Source organism: Pelecanus crispus, chromosome 3 (genome assembly GCF_030463565.1).
Source record: "Pelecanus crispus isolate bPelCri1 chromosome 3, bPelCri1.pri, whole genome shotgun sequence".
Classification (NCBI taxonomy): domain Eukaryota; kingdom Metazoa; phylum Chordata; class Aves; order Pelecaniformes; family Pelecanidae; genus Pelecanus; species Pelecanus crispus.
In genome coordinates, this window is record NC_134645.1 from 51143651 (window position 1) to 51169121 (window position 25471).

Below are 25471 nucleotides of genomic sequence, written 5' to 3' on the forward strand. Positions count from 1 at the left end.
TTACTTTCAGTGGTTATAGTATTGCTAGAAATTAATATACTGCATTTAATATATGGAATTCATTTTAGTCTCTGTGTCTTTTCTCCTTAAACGTGGTTGTGATGTGCTGAAGGCTGCTTTGTTTTGTAGCATTGTATGATATAGGGGTTTCCCGCAAGAGGCCCACACTTCAGATGGGGGGAGGGGTGGGGCACTTACCCTTGCTGACTCTCACCAAGTCTGAGAAAATGGAAGAGAAGAGAGAACCAGCATGACATTTCCATCTGGTTTCCTCTGATATATATAGTGCTTAAGAAACTCCATTAATCATGGCATGGGGCTGGTTCGACATTCGTAGTTTAGTAATACATAGACCGCAATGACTGGGGGTATGAAAATTATATTTTAATTTCTTGAGACAGTTTATAGTTTCAGGGTGAATGATTGCAGAGAGGCCTGCGATGGAATGCTAGACTTGAATCTCTCCCACAAAGTTTGCAGTAGTTTGGATTTGGCTCTGTATTAACACTGAAGCCAATGTATCAGCTTGAGACTCTTCTGTCAGAGTCTGAAACAGGTCAAGCTAGAATCGCCAGGGCCAGCACACATATACACACACACACATATCCCTACTGAACTCCATCTTAATGAACTTTACAGCTTGGATCTGCCTTGGGAAAACTAAGGTCTCTTGGCTTCCTGGGAAATGTGGTTATTAGAACATCTTTGCAACAGTGTTTGAGCTTCAGCCCACAATGAGCACCTAAGACATATATTAATAATACATCATTTTGATCATAAAAATACAAGCAAATGATTTTTAACTTGCAGCTCAAGGAGTAGAATCTGAGGTGTACTTTTGGAGTCATGTAGTACAACAATAAATATTCTTATATCAAAACAGATTCTCAGTTTGGATTCTCTATAAAAATGAATCATTGTCCCTGTATTAAACAGTGCCATTAACTCTGCAGAAGAGTTTTTATTGAACTGCTGACTTTCCTATGAAAGCTAAGGTGCTGGTAAGAACTGTACCCAAGCTGCATTTTTTGAAACACTAGAAATTATAGTCATAATAATTGCAATACAAGACTCTATAAACTGGTCTGCCAGTGCACTCAGTTCTTACCAAAATATGCTGGGAAATCATTTACTGTTCACGTTGTGTTTGGAACATTCCCAGGAGCTTAGCTAACTTTACACTGTAAATGATGTCCAATTTTGTGTGGTGTGTGCTGGCTAACGCGTGCTCTGCTGGCCCACAGAATGGCCTTGCCATTCCTTTGCAGGAGGTGGGAAGTTCTTCTCCTTAAATGCTGATTGAATTTTGAGTTGGTTACAAAGACTGGCCGTGTCAGCAAAAGGCAGAGGAATACTTTATCTCAGCAGGCTGGCGGACGATGATAAGCAAGTCCCATCACACTCAGATAGCCATACCACCTCGCTGCTGGGGAAGGCACTGTGACTGTGATGAAAGAGGGGGACTGTGGTAAGACAGCCTCTAAAAAGATATCTGTCTATTATTTTTATTAGTGGATTAGACACCACACTGGATTCATATATGCACAATTTAAACATACACACACGTGAAGTCCTAAAGGGTAAACCATTCACTTGCTGGTAATCTTATTTACTTCTTACTCAGTGGACTTTTAAGGTAAAATTTTAATATTTTGGGAATAATTTCATGGAAATTGTTAGCAAATTAAAATTTAAATTTTTATACTAGTAAAAACATACAGTATCAGCTCAGACCAAGAGGTTTACTTGCTCAGTTCTCAAGCTAGACTTTGCTAGATAAAGACAATGCAAACAATCCAAGAACCTGATCCTTCTTATTTGATGAGATATATTTTTACTGCATGCAGATAAGGTAAAATTTATATGGTACACAATTCTTTTTGTGTTTTGTAGAGAAAAGAGTAATTTTCAACTTCTCTGAGTGTTAAGAACTAACTTGTTTTTCCAGCAATTTCCTGCTGTTTGGCAACCCCTCTGTTGTAGATCATGAGCACTCTAACAAATTTGGCTTGTGCTGAGAAAGTTCTCCTGGCCTGATTTAATTACTGTTGTTATTGTGAAGCAATAAACACTGACTAATCATTGGTATGTCTGTCTGTCTGTTCAGATGTTGTTGTTTATAAACACAGTGTTTAATCTTCTTGCTAGTTACAATTTTTGAAGTTGATTCCTCTGAAATCTCTGGATTTCAGCTTCTTCCCTACAGCAGTCTTATTCAGGCTCTTATTTCTTATCCTGTTCAGGTAATTTGTGGTAGTAGGACTCCTTAAGCTAGAAAAGTTTGTGTTAAATGTGGTATGTTTTTCTTCCACTAATTTACTTTTTTAACACATAAACTTTTAGCATTTTAAATGCCCTGTGGCAAAACATCACATGCTTAAACTATGAATTATGTAAAGAAGAACTCTTCTGGTTTTACTTTGGGTATTTCTCCAGATAATTGCTTTTGATGGTTTCTAGTTCTTGGACTGGAACATGGTTAAGTAAGTGTGTCCAGCTGTCCCTGAGTTGGTATAACCAACTCCTCTTTAACAGTGTTTTCCTGGAATTTTTGCAACCATGATGTCTATTTACCTGTCTTCTGCAGGCTGAAGTCCTGAAGGAAACATGCTACCTCAAAGCGGTGGAAACATGGAGAAAAAATACAACAAATCCATCAGATGTAGGGTACTGATGTATCTGTGGCTGTGAAATGAAGAAAAAAAAAAAAAAAGAAGATGGCTAAAAACAATTCATAGCTGACTCTTTCTTTGGGGGATTGAAATGGTTGCCTTTTTCCGCTTTCTTGCTTGCTGTAAGTAAGTACAGATGGGGTTTCTTTCTTTCCTAACAGGTTATCTTTCTCTCACTTCCCAGATTTTTTTCATGCATTGGTTGTTATAAATGTACCCAAGTGTCATGGTTAATTGTGCAGAGAATATTGTTTAGCAAAAGCCATCTTGCTAGGTCTCTCGTTCAATTTTCACAAGCTACAAAGTGATTGAAATTGACTTTTTGCAGGAGTTTTAGGAGTCCTGTTAGTGTGTAAAATTACTATGTGAATTATTTGAATTGTTTTGCCAAAGCATAAATCCAGGTTGAGGATTCCATGTTATTAAATTCACAGAGAAGAGCTAGTCCTGAATCCAGCAAACTGCAATTACAGAAGAGTACTCAAGGACCAGTTAAAGATTCCCAAAACACAGCCTTGATTTGCATTGAATATATCTGTTGCTGAGAGGCTAAGTTCTTTGCAGATTCAGGCCTAAATTTACTTTTGTTATCCTCAAAAAGGACACATCAGTAAATGTGGAAAAAAAGAAAAAAAGTTGAGGATTGTTGTAGCAATCATATGGAGGTGGGGTGGAGTCATGGTAAAAAGTCTTCACCCTGTTTCCTTTTCTGACAAGAAGGTAATAATGCAGTATGACTGAAGTGGAACTCTTACACAGGTACCATCTGTAGCCTTTACCCACCATGGAATCACACACTTTTTACAAATGTGGTGTTATGCTCTTTTGCAACAGTGATTAAAAAAAAAGTATACTCTGCTGATACTGCACAACTGCATAATTTCAAATGATGCAGGCTTAACATTTGTTTATTTAACAAGTAATTGCAATATGAATGCGCCAGACCACACTGAACTGGACTGATTTTTAATACTCCTGAAAGATACTGGATTTATTGCTTTGGAAAAAAATGAAATTCTTTGCACTTAAAACAAGTAAAGCAAAGAGCTTTACAAGTAGAGCAAAATTACCAGAGTAGTAGAAAGGTACCCCTGCATAAATGAGAAATAGACTCTTAGGCTGCAGATGCCATGGTTGTAGAGATCTGCGAAAGGATAGAGACAGTGGTAATGTTTTCCTGGTTGAGCAGAAAGCCTACATCGACAGGTCTCCGGGTGCAAACACTCTTCCTTTTAATTTCAAAGAGTATTAACTCCATTTATGAAGTTTGTCCTTCTGTATTCAGTGTTCATAAAGGGATAAGGTAGAGAAGAACAGTACATTGTGGACACACAAACGTTGCCATTATAGTGCTGTTTTGAAAGATGTGGAAGAGAGAGAGTCCCTTAGTATCCTATGGGGGGAGTACCTGTGGTGGGGACTGAGGCAGGGCTGGTTGTGATTTGGCTGAGAGTATGCTAATATTTCTAGGGTTTGGAAAGTGATCCTTTGGAAAATACTGTCTACCGGTTGTCTCTTTCAAGTCTGAATTGAGAATTTGAAGGCATTGTATAGGAACATCATATGGTCTGTGTCTTTAAAAGCTATAACTCAGTGAATGGCATGTATGCATCATGTTGGCTAGATACTATAATCATTTCCAGGATATGCCATTATTGTTATGAATAAATTTCTGTGTGTCTATCATTTCCCTGAAAAAAATAATAGCAATATATTTTCAAATAAATAAATAGTACAATGAAGTCTAAGCTAGACACTTTAAATTCCTCTCTAGTGAACAAAGAGAAATAGGTAGAGAGTCATAGGGTTGGTGTGAGGAGATATATGGGAGCAGGTGTATCGTATCCTCAGGGCAAATAAAGCTTAGGGCCTGTAAGAACAGGCTTCCTGGGCCATAATGAGCTATCCTTTCTGGAGACTGATATGAGCAACAAAGAACTCCTCTTGCAAGGATACCTTTATTCTACCAGCTTTGTTAGATTTTCAAAAGTTGGTGAACGTAAGGTGCAAGCTCTAAAAGCAATTTAGCCCCACCTCAACAATGGAATCCCTACTCCTGCATAATAAAACAGATTTGGCTTGGTCAGTCTTTTGGATGCCTGTCCTTCAAAGAACAGCTCAGTGGATTCTTGCTTCTGCTATAGGCTAATTTCCTGCAAGTTTGTACCGGAAGCAAGCTCTAGCAAAATGATGCAATCTTCCTGGTGTTGAACAACTTCCTCAAATCCGCTAACCCCGGAAAAACCCCTCAGCTCCTTCTTTTTTTTGCCAGTGCTTTTTGTGCCAACTATGTTTTAAATTTGATTAGAAAAATGAACGACGTTTGCTGTCGTGGTTTAACCCCAGCCGGCAACTAAACACCATGCAGCTGCTCACTCAGTCTCCTCCAGTGGGATGGGGGAGACAATAGAAAGAGGAAAAGTGAGAAAACTCATGGGTTGAGATAAAGACAGCTTAATAAGTAAATCATAAGCTGTGCATGCAGGCAAAGCAAAACAAGGAATTCATTCACTACTTGCCATTGGCAGGCAGGTGTTTGGCCATCTCCAGGAAAGCAGGGCTCCATCACACGTAATAGTTACTTGGGAAGACAAATGCCAGCACTCCGAATGTCCCCCCCTTCCATCTTCTTCCCCCAGCTTTATATGTTGAGCATGACATCATATGGTGTGGGATATCCCTTTGGTCAGTTGGGGTCAGCTGTCCCAGTGTGTCCCCTCCCAGCTTCTTGGGCACCCCCAGCCCACTCACTGGTGGGATGGTGCAAGAAGCAGAAAAGGCCTTGACTCTGCATAAGCACTGCTCAGCAGTAATGAAAACATCTCTGTATTATCAACACTGTTTTCAGCAGAAATCCAAAACATAGCCCCATACTAGCTACTGTGAAGAAAACTAACTCTATCCCAGCCAAAACCAGCACATTTGCCAACAATACAATTGTAACAGAGAACCACTGCCTGAGGCAGGAAGCTGTAAAAGTGAAGAAACCAGGAAGATAGCAAGTGAGAATCTGTAGAGACAAATACATGGCCCTACATTTTGTTTTGATTTGTTTCCGGTGAGAATTAAGAAGACAGAAATGGCAACCATGTCAACAATATGTGGAATATAAGATTTGTTGCAAGAAATGAAGATGATAGGACGTAGGAATCTCAGAGGACTGACTATGCAACTGAAAGCAACAAAGATCTCTGTACAGGACTTTGGGGAGATGATGGAGGCAAAACCCCTGAGATTGAGCATAAAATTGCAAAGCTGGAAACTACACCTGTGAAAACAGATCTGTGTGGCAGATAAGCTATAGGGTGAACATAACAAAAAAAGGTAATAGAGTAATGTTGTATTTTGGCTGGATTAAAGGTGAAAGCAAGCAACACCAGATGATGGTTAATCTCCCAAAGAGGAAGACAACCAGTGCAAAGAGATATAATAGAATTCAGTGAGGAATGATATTCATATCCTTCAGACATATCAGGTAATGTCCAGACAGAAGACAAGCTGGAAAACAGAAGACTAGAAAGTATACCCTCACCAATAAGAAGGAGGTCTACCTGACTGAGTGTGTAGGTATAAGAATAAGAAACAGGTCAGTAAGAAGCTCTGGGAAACAGATGCATATACTGACCTGAGGCCCAACAGGGTTATATGGGAGTAATAAAGAAGACTCAGATGACTAATTCTAGTGAGAAAAAATGTTAAAAAAATTAGGACTTGACCACTCAAGGGGAGGATAGAACAATGAAGGTGTGAAGAGTTGTGTGGAAATATTCATAAAAGATTCTGAAAGAGAGAGGTGGAGATAGTCTTATTTGTTGCATGGGAATAGGTCTGCTTCTTAAGACCTGTGAATTTTATTTAAACTACCTTACTACAAGGGCCTAGGACTCTGAGGATATCCTTGACTCTTCTATCTCCTGCTGTAGGTCTCTTACTGCAGACTGTGAATTTGTTACAGACTGCTGAGACATGCATTGAGGCCTAGGGTGTATAGAAAAATGCAGAGCTAATATAGGGTGACTTTCCAGAACTGCCTGGTTGCCTCTGGTCACAGAGGATTTGGCTTACGAACCAAGGTTCTTCAGAGCATTTATTCCTACATAAGTGACGGTTTTCTTTTCTTTTGTTTACTGTTTAGTATTACTTAGTCTGTGCACCCAGAAATATTCTTTATGAATTGAAGGAGTAATACCAACATTCCAGTACTTGCAGGTCAGTTAAGTGTACCATACACATTTGCTTTCAAATATATGATTTAAACTTTACATTGACATGAAAACATAGAGAATAGAAGAACAATATTTTAAGGGGAGTGGTGGAACACCCATCACTTAAATTATGTAAAATATCACCCCATCTAAAGGATTTAGGCATATATTATAGGGAAGAGTCATACATTGGCCAGGATAGGACAAGATGACCTAAGAGCTCTTTCATCTATAATGACATGTTTATGTTCCCGATGGTTTCCCATAGTTTAGTAACAAGACAAACATGCTACTGGATTTGTTGTCCAAATGACCTTTAAGACATTAAACATGATATCTTTGTGAATAGCAGAAATATAATGTATATTATATCGTGAGTAATAGTTCTTTTACCCAGAAATACCATAATGAAAGAATGAGACATGGCCTTAGTATCATCTGATTTGCCAAGTTCATATTAGTACCTATTCAGTAATACCTTATTTAAACCAAGGTATGGTGCCTATGCTGTAACTTGTGGATATATCTATATATGATTCTGTACACATGTACACACACCCACTCACACCATGCTTTTCATTGAGGTCATAGAATCATAGAATCATAGAATCATCTAGGTTGGAAAAGACCTTTAAGATCATCCAGTCCAACCATTAACCTACACTACCAAGCCCACTCTAGACTAATCAAGGGTAGACCAGACTAAACCATATCCCGAAGTGCCACATCTACCCGTTTTTTAAACGCCTCCAGGGATGGTGACTCCACCACCTCTCTGGGCAGCCTGTTCCAATGCCTGACCACCCTTTCCGTAAAGAAATTTTTCCTAATTTCCAGTCTAAACCTCCCCTGGCGCAGCTTAAGCCCATTTCCTCTTGTCCTATCGCTAGCTACTTGGGAGAAGAGACCAACACCCACCTCACTACAACCTCCTTTCAGGTAGTTGTAGAGAGCGATAAGGTCTCCCCTCAGCCTCCTCTTTTCCAGGCTAAACAACCCCAGTTCCCTCAGCCGCTCCTCATAAGACTTGTGCTCCAGACCCTTCACCAGCTTCGTTGCCCGCCTCTGAACACGCTCCAGCACCTCAATGTCTTTCTTGTAGTGAGGGGCCCAAAACTGGACACAGGATTCCAGGTGCGGCCTCACCAGCGCCGAGTACAGGGGGACAATCACCTCCCTGCTCCTGCTGGCCACACTATTCCTGAGACAAGCCAGGATGCTGTTGGCCTTCTTGGCTACCTGGGCACACTGCTGGCTCATGTTCAGCCGGCTGTCTACCAACACCCCCAGGTCCTTTTCGGCCAGGCAGCTTTCCAGCCACTCCTCCCCAAGCCTGTAGCGTTGCATGGGGTTGTTGTGACTGAAGTGCAGGACCCGGCACTTGGCCTTGTTGAACCTCATCCAGTTGGCCACGGCCCATCGATCCAGTCTGTCCAGGTCCCTCTGCAGGGCCATCCTACCCTCGAGCAGATCGACACTCCCACCCAACTTGGTGTCGTCTGCAAACTTACTGAGGGTGCACTCGATCCCCTCATCCAGATCATTGATAAAGATATTGAACAAGACTGGCCCTAAAACAGAGCCCTGGGGAACACCGCTCGTGACCGGCCGCCAACTGGACTTAACACCATTTATCACTACTCTCTGGGCTCGGCCACCCAACCAGTTCTTTACCCAGCGAAGAGTATGCCTGTCTAAGCCGTGAGCTGCCAGCTTCCCGAGGAGGATATTATGCGAGACGGTGTCAAAAGCTTTGCTAAAGTCGAGGTAGATGACATCCACAGCCTTTCCATCATCTACCAGGCGGGTCACCAGGTCATAGAAGGAGATCAGGTTGGTCAAGCAGGACCTGCCTTTTGTGAACCCATGCTGGCTGGGCCTGATCCCCTGGTTGACCTGTACTTGCCTGTGGAGTTCACTCAAGATGAACCTCTCCATAATCTTCCCCGGCACCGAAGTCAGGCTGACAGGCCTGTAGTTCCCCGGGTCCTCCTTCCGGCCCTTCTTGTAGATGGGCGTCACATTGGCAAGCCTCCAGTCATCAGGGACCTCCCCTGTTAACCAGGACTGTTGATAGATGATGGAAAGTGGCTTGGCAAGCTCCTCCGCCAGCTCCCTCAGTACTCTCGGGTGGATCCCATCCGGCCCCATAGACTTGTGAGCGTCCAGGTGGCATAGCAGGTCATTAACTGCTTCCTCCTGGACTATGAGGGCTCCATTCTGGTCCCTATCCCTATCCTCTTGCTCAAGGGCCTGAGTACCCTGGGGATGACCGGTCTGGCTGTTGAACACAGAGGCAAAGAAGGCGTTAAGTACTTCAGCCTTTTCCTTGTCCTCGGTGACAATGTTCCCCCCCACATCCAGCAAAGAATGGAGATCCTCCTTGGCTCTCCTTTTATTGCTGATGTACTTATAAAAGCATTTTTTATTGTCTTTTACAGCACTGGCCAGATTGAGTTCTAGCTGGGCTTTTGCCTTTCTAATTTCCTCCCTGCAGGACCTAACAAGATCCCTGTACTCCTCCTGAGCTGCCCGCCCCTTCTGCCAAAGGCGGTAGACTCTCCTTTTTTCCCTGAGTCCCCGCAAAAGCTCCCTATTCAGCCAAGCCGGTCGAATGTCCTGTTCAATGTGATCTCTGATCTCTATCATTTTTAGCAAACTGTCACCAATAAGTCTAAACAGACAAAAGCCTTGAATTTAAAAACTTTTAATGAGACATACAAGATAACAGAAGTAACAGAGACCTATAATATCAAATCTCGTCCTATCTAATTGCAGACAAACTTTTCCAGTAATTAATTTCAGAAATTTAGGAAGATTTGTCTTTAAAACTAACTAGGTTTCCTTCCTCTGCTACAGTCACTGGAAAGTTGTCTCAGAATTGTGCTTATGAAAAATGACACCCCTCCTTCTAATTTGTAGTGGAAATGCATCCATTGCATTGCAACCAATGAAGAATGGTGATATTTCATAGGGAAAGCTCAGAAAGCCAGCTTGATTTTGACCAACTGTTATATTAATTTTCCTTAGCTAGAAACAGACGACTCTGTATTCACAATCAGTCTGTCTGTACAGATTAATGAACAGGTTGCTAGGAATATCTGGTTGACTTATCAGAAGTAAGACAACTATATGTTCATGGTAAAATGAGAAAACAGGTCTGTTTGGATGTGCATTTCCATGGCAATGAGTCTGTGCTTATGCTGATTTCCCAGCTGCACTATAACAGGAATTGAAGACTCTTCATTCTGCAGCCAGTCAGTACTGCCAGGTCCTTATCTCTGTAGTCGCTTTCAGCTTATGCTCATCCAGTTTACAGACTAAATTTTTATTCGTTCTTTCTTGCATTAACCTTCCCTGTGTACAATGGTATTTCATCCCATTTCCATCACTCATACTCAGGTGCTTCCAGCTTCTGATATCCCATGCCTCATCTGGACTGTTGATGCTTCCTGATTCTGTTTCATCTGCAAATCATGAACTCATTGCTACTGTCTTTGGGGCAACATCATTAATGCAAAAGTTTTGAGATCAATCCTCAATCCAATCCTGGGAGACCTGTCCTGGTAAACTCCTCCAGCTGGATTCAACACTACTCTTTTCATGTTCCCCTCATTAGTCCATTTTTCATCAGAGAACCTACTAATCTCCAGTTCAACTAATGACTTCCCATATTAACTAATATCAGATGCCAGTAGTCCAGATAAATGAGATCTATATTATTGCCTTTGTTTAGATGACCAGTTGTTTCATCAAAAGAGATCAGCCTAGTGTTATGTATATTACCTCTGACAAACTCATGTCATTTTTTTTCCTATTTCTGTCTCCTTATATTTAACTGTTTCATAAAAATTTGCCTCCAGACCTGATATACTATGAAGAGTTAGGCAAACAGGCCTTTTCAATAAGTGCACAAAGCTTGCTGCTCACAAACCTTATGATACTACCCCATCTTGAAGCAATAAGAAAAATGGCAAAATATACCCCAATAGCTTCCAACAAAGTAATGTAAACAAACAGTCCCAATATTCTCAGTCTCATACATTTTCTCCAAAGATTTGCATTCTTTCTCATGTAAGATAAAGTTGATGATAGGGAAAATATGTTGGCAAGAAAATTCTAATTACTTTATTTTAGCTATTAGAATTGGATAATCCTTCAGTCCTGAATTAAGAACATTCCCTTTGTAGAGTCTGGCACAGTAGACTCTTTGTATCATATATTTCCTTCCAAGTTAGGGCCTCAGACTGTTGCCTTATTACATCAGCCCATCCCACATCTGGGCTCTGGAGTGAAACTTGCACACTGGGACAGGGTCTTAAGGTTACCCTTATGGGTACGCTGTGTATTCTGGAAATGCTTGTTGTTAAAAAAGAAATTATCAAAAGACTTTTTTTTATTAGTTCTAGTGTCTGTGTATTGGTAAACCTTTCACAACTGGGTGCTCAGAAGTTCTCTGTATTTCAGTGTTATTAGGTCAGATTCAGCTGTTCTTGAACTTCGCCTGCAAAGACACCAATGTTGTCTCTTCTTTTGGAGTTCCTGGTACGCTTGTTTGTCTCATCTTGCAACACTTCATTTTGGAAATGGTACCTTGGTTCTCAGGATCTATGCGAAACCACCTCTCGACTCAACTTATGCAAGAATAACTTGCCAAAACCCAGCCTTTGTATGTATTTAGTTTAATATGCCCCTCTTTAGTTTTCTTCTTTCTCAGCTCATCCCACGGTGCCTCAGGTCTGGGGTTTTTTTTACATAGTCTCTGTCTACTTTAAGACTAATATCAAGTTTCTCTGTTTCACAATTAAAGGATTTTTCAGTCCTTCAAGCCCAAGATATTAGCAAGAAAAATGGTATCTTTTGTTTGACTCATTTTTGTGCTCATTGACCTACGAGGAAAATCTGTGATTGCTTCCAGCTATGGGGATCTAGACTCAATGACCTGTTGGGTCTTGTTCACTCTCATAATGCTTTGTATCTAACCGAGGAACATAGGTTTTTTTGAAGTACAAGGAAAAGTTTTACATATTTTGTACAAGTAGAAATAGATATCTACTGCTTCTTAGTGAGAAGTCATTTTAACTTCTCTAGGCCATTTTTTTAAGGTAAGTGCCAAAATAAGGAACATTTCCTTTGTTCACCTGAAGAGAAACACTTCAGTATTGTATCTGAAGTGAATGTCTGTTTTAGTGTGAAACTAAAATGTTTACTTGTTCTTAACTTAGAGATAGCCAATTAAAAAAAAAAGTGGATAATGGCCAATTAAAATGGAGAAATCAATTTTTTTTTTTTTTCTATAATCCTAAAATTTGCATTTTGGAAAACTCACTCTTGGAGAAATATGTTCCTCATTTTTAAAAGCAGACAGCATTATAGAAAATGTTTCTGCTTTGCACTGACAAGCAATTACAGATACTCAGTGTACTCTAATTACATGGTACATTGAAACAATTACATACATATTGTCTCTTTTTCCACATTCAGAATCTTCCAGTAATTTACTTATCCAATTATTCCTAATGCTCTCCCACTTTATATATCCCAGCACACGTAGCAATATTTTGTTTACAGACTTCAGAGCTAGGCACTGAAACAAGTGTTTCAAAATACTGAGTATGGAAGACATATTGCTTCAAAGCTTGGAAAGTTTTAGAAGTCAGTTTATGGAGTCATCTAGATGTTTCTATCACAGCTAAGAGCTGCTGCATCTGTATGTGGAAAACCATCCCCAGGAAGCCCCTGTGTAGGCCATTTGCTTCCCTTATTCCAGAAAGTTTCTGGATCATATGATCTGCATATGTGTGCCCAAATTTTGATCCTTTTAAGCCATATTTACCACAGTGTTTAGGAAAACCAAAACCAGACCAAATCCCCCTAAAATTTGGTATATAGAACAATGGACAATGGTATTATATACTGTCTCATGAATAAATGCTCATGTCACTGGTTGGTAATTTCTCTAACATCAATTCTTTTTAGAGTATTTTTGCTATCAGAGAATGACAGCTGTCTCACTGTTTCCTTGAGTGTTTCTCTCCCAGGTAGGATAAGGGATATTTGAGGACATTTAATTGAATTTTAACTTAATAAAAATCAAGCTGCACAATGTTTGTCAATGCATTTTTAATGCAACCATTTATAAGGACATTATGTTACTGAGAAGAGAACTTAATGGAAAGTAGCTTACTGATCTCTTAGTAACAATAGGAATCAACATTGGCTTTTCTGGAAATGCCTGGGAAATTGTTTATTTGAAATAAATTTTTTCAGTCAATGAGGTTAATAGGTTGTACAGGAACAGAGCTGACCACGAGTTAACTGTCAGCAAACCCACGTGCTGTAGGGCTGATAGGAATACAGTAGCTAGATGAGATGGAAAAGACAGTGATTAAACATTCAGTTTTGGAGTGTTTTTGAGGCTGTGATTGATTTGATAACTTAACTTTCAAAAGATATAACAGACATGCTTTGTTGGAGCTACCTTAGAAGTTGAGGTTACATGGTATTTGCTCCACGTTCGTAACTTCAATCCAAAGGAAGCTAAGGCAACATCAAAAGACAATGGTCTGTTACATACATTCAGATATCAAAATGTATAAACATCTGTCTCTTCTGCTTTTGCTTTCTTGCTGTCTTTCAAAGCCTATCAATAGAAACTAAGCCCACTCTTTCACTATAATTAGCATTTCAGTTATCAATGGAATCTGACTTTCAAAACAAGTATCTTTTATTCTTTCTCAGTGATTTAAATATTTTGAGAAAAAACTAGTGTAAATTCCATATATATAAAACAATTATTATCAATAATGGTACCTCTGTTTATATTATTTGCTTCTAATTGTTCCTTTGTTCCTTTAGACTTGATGAAGGAAATTATTTATTAGAGGAATTCTTATGATTTCCTGGCATGCTTTCACATGTTGACTGGGTATTTTTCCTGTTTCTGTGTAGTCATTAGCAAATAGATACTTAGATCATCTAGATTCTGGGTTTGGTTTTTTTTTTTTTTTTTTTGTGTGTGTGTGTGTGTTTTGACCCCACTGTCTCCAGAGTTTGGAGAAATTTTCTCTTGTTTTCAGAAACTTCCATACTGTATTTGCCCTGAACTCATGGGCATTCACCAAAGGATAAGACTTGGTTAGGTGCATGAAATTTTGGAAGCTTTTTCTGAGCTGCTTCTGAATGACAGAATATTTGCTAACTGCTAGCAGAATAACACTGCATTTGCTTGATTACTGGTATTTTACGGGTAGATTCGAATACCTGGTAGGATTCACAGCTGGGTTATGGTCAGGTGTATTATATATTTGAATTCATAGTTGCACTGGAAATATTAAGGTATCTTTACTTACCTTTTACCTACATTTGTCTGCATTATACAGTATGTATGTGTATCCAATAAAGCTAGAGAAATATAGATTAATATTTGAACACTTTCTGTTCACTTGTTCCTTTGGGGAATATGGATTACAAATATACACTCATGCATGTACTGCCACTAGCACCAAAGGAATAAGCATAACATTTGGAGCCTCTAACTCTATCAGTGAAATTCATATCAGCCAAATGCATCAGCTGAAAGACCTTTCAAATCCATTTTTTTCATGTTTAGCATATTTCAAAGCAATGCCACTGCCTCCCATATTGCCATATATTCCTAAAAGTTTCTGAGGAAGGTTCATTTCAAGGGTCATAATCCTAAAACCTAACGTATTTGGGGTTGATTAACATTTTGCTACCAAATTAAAATAGGGCTTTTGAACCAAATGAAAAAAAAAGTGAATTTATATATATTATTATATATATATCATACTTGTGAAAGTGGATATGGAGGCCTAGATACTTGTTCACAAATATTTGTCACAAAAGAACCACTATAATCTGAATTGCTTGATATAATATTTTTGAAAAAAAAAGTAGTTTCACCTGTGCATCTATTGTTGTAAGTCAAATACAGATTGGGTTTTTTTGGGGGTGGGTTTTTTTTATTAACAGGTATCCATTTGAGATTTAACTCAAGCCTACTTTATAATGTAAAATTCTAATAAAGATTTTAAGAATTAAAGAGCACCATCTTAATGTTATAAAGTGTGCAAAATCTTCAGCTTTGAAAAATCAGTTTGCATTTTCCTAGGTTGTGGTTTAAAAAAAAAAAAAAACTAAAAGCAAAAAATGTCCCAAGTACAGGCAATTTAAGCCACTTGTTTTATATATATATATTTTTAAGAAGGTGAGTGGGGTTAACAGCTCATGTTTGAAATTTTATTCTGATGAACCTGAGAATTGTTGCAGTGTAAACTCATTTAAAAAAAAAAATTGTTTATGTTAGAAATTCTGACACATTTGTAATTTTTGTGGTGGTGCTATGTGTTGCTTTAACCTCCTTTACATCACACCATACACTAAATATGTTAGAAAATGGGATTTTTATCCACTAAAGTTCCAATAGGTTATTATTTCTGTGAGGCTTAGTTGAATCTTTTCCTTAGGTAATGACTCTTCAACACAGGCACAAAGATGCAGTTGCATCCTCCTTTTAGCATTTGCAGCATTTCAATTTCTAATATCTAGATGTAAACTCATTCCACAGATGATTGCCATAGAGCTCAGGTAGCCCTGATAGTAGCAGTTATTCCTTCAGTTTGTGTGGGCTGGAGAATTTGGCTTTTATATTTTACATGTAGCTTAGAAATATTTCTTTTTCCACCTTCATGTTGACCTCTTCCTTTTCACTCTTTGCTTACTTGATCTTTTCCAAGCACCACAATAAAACAGAATCTTGTAACAGAAAGAAAAAAAAAAAAAAACCCAAACTTGAAACTAGTCAGATAAGCCAGGGTAGGCCTTCTGTAGACATGCATGTTGCACTGCATTGTAGGGCTCCCAAAGGCCCTGACTCAGCTGTCCGAGTAGGTGTGCAAGCACATGTTCATATTTCAGTAACTACAGAAAGTGTGCTTGAAGATTATGCATTTTTAAAGTAGGGAATAGCTTATATTTTATTGATATGGATCCACGATGCAGCACATTTTCTTATACGAAAAAATAACTCTCTCAGCAGTGCTATCAGGGAATAATGGGAAAAATCATATTACTAGGCCTTTTATAAAATCCAGCGAAACTTTATTTTAAAATCATTTTCCTTCCTGAAATTCTCTTAACCTGACCAATGAAGAAAGAAGCAGAAATGGTTCAGGGGCTTGTGTGATCCAGTGTCAGCTGAAGTGAGTAAATGCATATTCTCCTGAATAATATCCACTGTATTGCACTGACCTCAATAACTCCTTGAGGCCATAGTTCTGACTGAATAGGAACCATTAAAATGAAGTAAAATAAATGAAAGGCTGTTACCCATTTGGATTTTTTCACTTGCCCTTAGTATTAGTTATTTCCATCTAACAGTTTCAAGTGTAAATCACTGTCACTAATGAAGGTGATAAATTACAATATTACCATCTTACATTTTCTACTACTCTCTCTTTTCTTAGGATAAGTAGATATTCATTAAAAGACTGATTTTAGAAATGTCCAGCAAGAAAAATCTTAAGTGTTTTTTATTTAAAAATATTTGTGAGTTCACACTATTTAATCACCCAAATGCTTATTTAGATTTTTCTGTTTCCTTACTTGAGTATATCTCAAATTTAAAATCCATGAGCAAAACAGGGTGGAGTTGCACGATGATATAAGCATAGCTAAAAACTTCCAAGCATTGTGTACCTCTCTGATTTAATGTGTATGTGCGATTCCAATGTCAATGCATGCTTTAAATGTCAGACATTTGTAGTGATGACTGCCTTAGGGCCTGAAGGTTGGAAGATTTATAGTAGACAGTTAATCAATTCTATTTTCTTGGTAGTGCTAAATGAATTCAAAATAAATCTGTTTATAGAATTTGTTTTACATTCCTGTATTTAAATTGGGCAATTTGTAGTCTGAACCCTTATCAAAATGTAATTTGAGCATCATACATGTTACTATTATTTCTAGGGCTGGATTTAGTCCCATGTGGAGTTCAAATTTGTAATAAATTTTTGCCTGCCATGGTAAGGATAATATTGTTTGATTCATTTATTTTTATTATCACTGGATTCTCTGCAAGGATAAATCAACTGGTTAGCTTCTGTCTATCAATCTCTTTATAACATAGAAACAACTTGAAAATTAATTTCCAGTCAGACCTGGGCCTGGTTGTTTAGCTTTGCCATTATTCTGGTATGCAGCTTCATAAATCATACATCACTATGAAAATCTAACCACAGACATCTCAGAAGGGGCATTTCTATGTACAGAAAAACTTCTTTAATATTAATTTCCTTCAACATAAACATAAAACTTCTATATTCTTGATATAAGTATTTAACTTTTCTTAGTGCTACAATAACATCCTTGTTTGGTTGTTCACAGGCTCTTACTGTGCATCTGTGTAGTCACTTGCACATGCCCCTCAGGCAAAGGCAACCTGACCTGGTAGAATTTGCTTCAGTCTGGGAAGAAAACTGGGATAACAAAGATCTGCCACTACAGCTGGAAGGCAGCTTTCAGGGAGTATCTGAGACACCCAGAAGAGCACTTCAAGTGCAATGATGCATCAAAAAACATTCAAAGTGTTCAAAAAACGGGTAGATGTGGCACTTTGGGACATGGTTTAGTCTAGTCTACCCTTGATTGGCTTAGAGTAGACTTGGTAGTGTAGGTCAATGGTTGGACTGGATGATCTTAAAGGTCTTTTCCAACCTAAATGATTCTATGATTCTATGATTCTATCTCAGTCCTCCAGAGATTGATGGCAGAACAATCCTTAGGAAATGTAGCTTCCATGATTAAATTCTGAATTTTCCTGTGCCTTCTGCCCCACTAAGAATTTACTGACTTTTTACATTAATGATTATGGAAAAATATCTCAATTTAAATTGTTCAGTGGAATATCTGTGTTTGACCTGGGAGATATATTAAATATTGGAAAAGGTGAAGCTCTCTTGGGTGCTGTAAACACTGGTTCCAAACAGCATTTGCAGACTTGTGAAAGACAAAGTCTATGAAATAAAAAAACCAAAGCACAAAACCCCCATCACTCAAAACAACAGACGCTGGGAGAATTTTAAAACCAGGAGAAGGAGAACAGGCTGGTATATCCAAGCACCTGAGAAAAAAGTTGGGGACAGATTCCTGGATGCTATGGCCCTGCAGCTGGAGGGCACCCTGACACAGTGTTGTGACTGTCGGGCAGGTTTGTGTAAGGGTCCTGGGGGAGTGTTTGTCCCCTCATGCTGTGGGGGCCACGGGGTGGAGAGTGCACCCCTGGCTGGCTGTGCCACTGGCAGCTCTGCTGGCGTGTGGCACTGGGGCCAGGTCCCTCCTGGTGGGAAGATGTGCCCAAGTTGGCAGAGGCTGGTGGGGCTGAGACAGGTGTGTGCATCTGTGGTGGTTCCCTGCATGGGGCTGCTGCCCCCCAAATGCAATGGGGGCGTTAAGTTTTTTGGTGAACTGAAGCCAAGCATGGTGTCAGTGCTGGCCTGCCAGAGGTGGCAGCTGCTGACATGATAACGTTAAAAGAGGATGGCTTCTCTGTCTAAAGAAAGGAGGCAGGTCAAAAAATGTTAATAAAATTAAGCAGGTGGGAGGAAAAGAATTATTCACCTCACTTTCAGAAAGTATTTTCACTAAAACTGCAGGGGACGGGGGGCGGGGGGTGTGCCCAAAATAGTTTTGTGGCTTTTGGCTCGAGGAACATGGAAACTCATAGTCTGGATCAGACCTGCTGTTGTTGCTCTAAGATTGACATCAGTCACTATGAAAAGCTTCAGAGGAAGGAGCAAGACAGCCAGCAGTGGGCAGACAGGAGGAGAAAATTAATCCCTGATCTCCTTATGGAACACATGCACATTCAATAGGAGTAAGACCTGAGACATGACTAAAAAGAAGAGATATTAGATGTAGTAATCAAATTATTTTGTTATTACGTGTGTGTGTATCTAGGTAGCTAACTTTTTTTGCATTAAATACAATTTTTCTTTAATCTTTTTTTAATGGAAACACAGAGACAAAATTAAGCTTTGGTGTACTTCCATTCATGTCAGTGAAATGGTAGGGCTTAATCTGGCTTCCAGTACACGGTTTTGAAAGAGGTAAATCTGTGATTGATCTCTGCTATTCTCAAGTTCCAGAGAAGGTGCTAAACATTTGTATTTTAACATCAAACTCACAGTGCAGAATCACCTGTACTACACGGCAGAGGAAGCCTAATTTCAAGGAGATCATGCCTGCTTTCCCAACAATTTTTGAAACCTATTTCCATTAGCCGCTGGTGGTTAGGAGAATTAAGAATATAAGAAATGCCCTACTGGCCCAGACAAATGGTCCATCTGCCCTTATTCAGTCTCCGGCAATGGCAAATGGAGATCACAGTGGGGAGAGAGCAACAGCCTGGCCACTTCTTGTCATCCATTCTTGTCATTTCCTTCGGCATCCAGAATTGTTTTATTAGAGATATTAGAGTGTACATTCCTGTTTTGTGTTTTTAATATCCATTTCCAGATACATTATTCATGAATTTGTCTAATGTCTTTTTGAAGGTGTTACTATTGAAATCTATTCCTCCACCTCCTCTGGCAATAAAGTCATGAACTACCCACTAAGTAACGAAATTTCTTCTACCTGTTTTCTACCTACTTGTGGCATTGGCTGTCCCTCAGTTCTTTTGTTGCTGGTTTTGGTGAACAACAGCTAGGTATCCAGCTTATTCACAGCTTTCATGGTTACATAAACCTCAGTCTTTTGCTCCTGCATGCTGCCCCTGAGCCTTTTCCTTTTCAAACATGAGATGATTTTGGACACCTGTCAATGATGACACCAATACTCTTCACCAGCTCTAACTCCCAAGTTCAACACTGAGTATATGTGGTTTAGACCATTTTCCCCTAATCTGTTATTTTGCCTGTATCTACAACAAGATGTCTCTGCTGTCTTCTTGCCCTCTCTCACAGTTTTGTGAGATATTCTGAAGTTCCTCATCATCAGCACAGCATTTGACAACTCAGAAGAACTTAGTATCACCTGCAGACTTGGAAATGTCAATTCTTTCTTCCTTTTCCAGGTCATCGATGAAGACTTTAAATAAAACCCTTCCAGCAACTAGTAGGCTAGGATCAAACTTTTTTATGTACTCGTTTCTCAACTCCAAGACTCCTGCTTGCTTTCTTTCATAGTGACATGGCTTCAAAAGAAAGTGCAGAAGACAATCTTTTCCATAGTTTAGCCTGAGGCTGATAGGCAATAAGGCTGTGTAGATCCCAGGTCACTTAATTCTTGAGTGAATCTTGTCTGCAAAAGGGTCAATATTGGTAGCACTGCCACTATGCCTTGATTGGTTAGGTACTTCTTGTGAGAAGGCATTAGACAGAGCCCCAAACTTTCCTACTGGTTGTCTACACTGTAGATGGAAGTAATATATGTCTCACTAAATTAACTCTGGGGACACACAATTTTCCCTGTGCATGTCAGGTCACAGTAGGGAAGGACTTAAGTGAAGCAAATTGGTTGCAGATCATCCAGGAGGCTTATGTCATTTGCTATCTTCATAGGCCATGTAGGTGTTTCGTGAAACCATGCTAAGTACTAGGCTAAGCACTGCAGTGGGGTGAGTTGGTTCTGCCTGTGGGAGTGTAGCAAAATGGTTTGCTCTGCCTGGAGGAACATAGGCTTTTGTTTAACATTAGCTCTTCTGATGATTTGATCCCAGATGAAAAACATGACTTCTTGGATCAATTCAGTGCAAGTTTATCTCCAAAACACGTGATAGTGATATGAAAATTGATTTCTTGTCTAAATTAATCACAGGGTGGTAATTATAATTATCAGATAATTGTACATATGAACTCATTCTGTCTTGTTCATAGAATCATAGAATCGTTTAGGTTGGAAAAGACCTTTAAGATCATCCAGTCCAACCATTAACCTACACTACCAAGTCCACACTAAGCCAATCAAGGGTAGACTAGACTAAACCATGTCCCAGAGTGCCACGTCCACCCGTTTTTTGAACGCTTCCAGGGATGGTGACTCCACCACCTCTCTGGGCAGCCTGTTCCTTATCATTAAATATTGTTTGGCTCTGATCTGCATTACATTTTCTTGCCCCTTTCAAACAGTCCTTCTTTGTCTTGATCTGGAAGAACATTGATGAGTGATTTATTTAGTTTCAAAGGAACTTCAAAACATTCTTATCACATCTAACTATGATTTGTCAACACCAAGTAAGCAAAAGCATTAGTGCTGCTGAAACTCTGATGGTTTAAGGGTAGAAGTGAGAAAGTTTTTCACAGAGGACACCTTTTGTTAGAATATCAAATCTTAACAGAATAAAGCAAACACTCTTCTGAGTATCATGAATTGTACACTGGCAAGCTGACATTTCCCTAGAGATAGATGGTGAGTCTCAAAACCTCTTTTTTTTTGTGTGTGCGGGGCGGCGGTGGGTGTCCCATCTATACTGCTTCTCTACTAAAACGTTATTCTGTTCCTATGAAAAAATTCCTTCTTTAAGATACACTAAAATCTTCTATGGGAAATGTTCTTTAGAAGTAGACATTGCACTCAGGGTTCATTCAGTTCAGACAGCATAAACACTGGTTTGTGTTTGAAAAGGTATGGTTTCACGTACTTAATTTATACATATTGACTCTCAGTTTCTATCTGCCCCAGAAACAGAGGTATGCATATGGGTGATATTGCTGCTAAAATTTTGCAGTGCTAGAACAAAGATGTTGAAAGGTGAGTAAAGGAGACAGGATGGGAAAGACAATATAGAAGAATAGGTGTTGGTGACTATTTTTGTAGAGGACTGGCACCTGGAACAATGGGGCTCTGGACACAGGCATTGGATGTATAATGGTGATAATCACTATTACTGCTATCGGAATACCCAAGAGGCTGCAATATACGAGACCCTTGAACATGGAAGTCCAAATACCTGAAACCTAAATGAGAGGTGAGAGACAATAGGTAGATTTAAGGGAGCATCACAAAACTCACAAAGCAGTCAAAATGCAAGGACATCGCTGCACAGAAAATGTAACTGGTGTCACGGTTGCTGTTTGGTTTTGGCGTTTTTTAAAACCCAAAATAAAGGTTTGTGTAAGGTCATTTGAGTGTCTTTAAGCAGGTTAGATATTACTGGGAAGATAGTCTCTAACGGGATGAGTCACGGAATAAGCACAAAAATGCTTGCTGCTACCACCACTAGCAGTTATAGAAAGAAGAGTGGTGCTACAAGTCACAAAGTGTAAGCAACAGGTTTTATTGCTCTGAACATTTTTCAAAGCACAGCCAAACATTCGATATTTGATGCTTTCTTCAGGGTATTTGATAGGAGAGGAGGAAGCACTCAGATGAAATGAACATCTGCAGCTGCCTTGCCATAGGAAAGATCATTTCAGACAATGCCTGGGAGATGAGAAGACCTTCTGAGAGACTTTTACTTCCATGGATAGATAAGGAAGTCCCCACTTGGATGTCACATGTTGGGCATAAAGGATTTGCAATGTTTAGATATAGCTCAAATGTGATCACCTATAGCAAGGACCAGATTTTGAGCGAAGAGTGATGTCTCAGGGGTGGTGGAGGAAGTTTGGCTGAGATGTAAGAAAGGGTGAAGGATGAAGGTGTAGATGTTCTTTGAATTTGCCAGGAGCTCTTCTAGACCTCCTAGTATACAGCTGTGCAAACAACTGATTTTTCGGTTAGGTGTATAAACGCAAGCACACTCAACATGTAATTTCCACTGATCCAGAAAGAAAAAGTTTCCAATTACTGTATAAAACAGAGACCCTCAACACTTTTGTTCCAGCTTAACAAAACATTCTTTTTGGCTGAAATGAAATTGCTCATTTGGCTTTTTTTTTTTCTTCTGAAAATATTTAAAAATCAAACATAACTGCATGTGGTATCAATACACCACTTGGAAACAAACAATAAAACCTTTCTTACCCTCATTCAGATCTTATTACCAAATTAGATATGAATTTGTGAAGAGTTTCAGTGGTCACAAAATTGCTGGTTTCAGTGAACGAGCTACTTGGGGAAAACAAACATTCACCTGGTTCCTATTATAATACTGGACTGCCAGGCTATGAGCCTGCTCCGGTGGCTTGGTGTGGGCTGGCCTTCTGTCAAACCTGTGTTAGCTATTCCCTTGCTGGTGGGTCAAAGATACTGTAAATGGATGATTGTGATCCACGTCTTGTTCTCTCTGTTTAGATAAGGCGGATAAGCCATAGACCATTCACTATAGTAATGCACAGGCAAGCCCTCAATGAGCTCAGTCTTCTGTACATTTCAAGGCTACAAAGCCTTCTCTCTTGTCGGGTGGTCATTTCCCAATACAACTGTTCTGCAAAGACTCAGGAATAGTTTCCAAGTATGGTTATCCAAGAAAAGTGTCATTTAGATGTTGTCCAGAAGTAAATCAATTACACAAACTGTGTGGCAGAATAGTTTACCTTTTAAACAACATCATCAACCTTAAGCCAGTGTCATGCAGTTACTGTTTCAGACTCGACTAATTCTGATTTACTCCTTACTGTTTCAGATGAATGAGCTTGCTTACAGAGTAGGTACTATTTAGTGTAAGGAGAGTGCCAGACTCTGGCCCTTGAAATAAGTAGTGTTTATATTGTTGGGAAGTGATGTAATGGCAGCTTGAATTATGTTTATTAGCATGTGAAAAGCTTTAGCAATATATCTGTCTGTTTCCTATTAGAGATTTGTATGCAATAACAAAAAATGTCCATGGATAACAAACTGGAAAATGTATGCATATTTGGCTGGCTGTAAGTGTTGGGTTTTGGGTTTTGGGGGGTTTTGGGATTTTTTTTGGGGGGGGAGGTTGTTGGGGTTTTTTTTCAAATATTTTTCAGTGACAGAACAAGTTCTATGAAGGTGCTGTATAAAGACAATATAGTCAATATTTTTTTAATAAGAAAATAAAAATAAAAACTAATGTGAATGTAAACCTCCTTTACCTGCATGGGTTGGGAAGTACGGGTACTTACCTGCATTTAAATTTTGATACAGCACCATTTCTTATTTGTTAATTTATATTACTGAAGGACATGGGAGGTCCACTGAAGAGTTACAGACCTCTTTCTCTGGATAAATAATTGGTGCATAGGGTGTTTCTTATTCATGGAGTTAGCATTTTATATCGTTTTCACTAAAAGTGAAGCCAAGGTGTCTGATGCCTTTCTGAACCTTACTATGCTAGAAGACAAAGAAATGCACTGTATAGTTACAAATTATTTACACATTCATGTATAGGTTTATAATGTTCTTTTTCTGATTTTAAAAAACAAAACCAATCCACAATAGGGTAAGTATTTGAACATTATGATTGCTGCTCTTTTTTTCTGCATTTGCCACAACTTTTTGTGGTGTTTGGGTGTTTTCTTGTCATTTTTGTGTGTGTTTGTTTTGAGATAAGCAATATTTTAGTTTATAAATTCTTATCTTTGATTGTAAACATTGTATGGCATGAAAGTGCATATTGTGGCTTTATGTCTGAACAGTTGTCTACTTTTCACAGCATACTGATCTTCAAAAAATCAAATATTTTAAAGCAGAAAAATACATCAAGCAAAATCAGATATTGAAGGGAGGTGTTCCACTAAAATGACTGGAATGCTGTTGAAACTAAAGTCCTACTTTACAGGTAATAGAGCATGAAAGATTATGAGGTTTAAGCAATTCAAGTTAAATCTGAAGACAGGAGTAAAGTAATGTATTAATGTTCACAGCCAATCTAAAATAAATTGAAGCTTTAGGACATTTTCTAAAGAATCTTTGGGTTTAGTACAGCTTGTAACAGGCAAAGGTCCATGTAGTATGTGAGAGTTGATGGTAAGGTCTGGCAGATGAGATAGGAGAGACATATATATGTATAAAAATAAAAATGGCTCCTACTTCTTTTATAGATGCCCTGGAGAAAGACTTTTGGAAAGAAATTTTCTCGTTGGAAATTCAGCCAGGAAAAGAGTTTATAAAGTAATTGTTTTCTGAGATTGCTTTTTTTCATTTACAGTAATAGATGATTCATAAGTAGTGTGGGCTGGAAAATCATGGATGTGCATCAAAGTCAATGTTTGGGAAAGCTGGATGGAACCATTTAACTAGAATTTAGAGCTGTGATGATTACGTGGAATGTAATTAGAGTTGGGGATTATAATTAATCTGTAAATGCAGTCAAAAGAAATTACCGTTTGTAAAAGTAAAGATATGTCCAGGTTCCACGGTGTAATGAGGGCAATGACAATCTTCGTGGCAGAGACTTACTAACCTTTTGCAATGGTGTGAGAACTTATTTGACAAGACATATAAGCAAAAAAATCCTCACCAAAACCCCAATAATTCAGAACCTCTGAAAGTTTTTCCAAATGGTACAAAAGCTTCTCTTAATAACGGTAAGACTGTACATAAGAAGAAGAGGAAAGAAGGTTCACAAATGAATAGATGAAGTGGCCAGAGTAGCAGTGAGAGGGACAAAGCCTCTGAGGAATCATCTATTGGTTGGACGCATCCACGTGGCACTGTTGTAGCGCC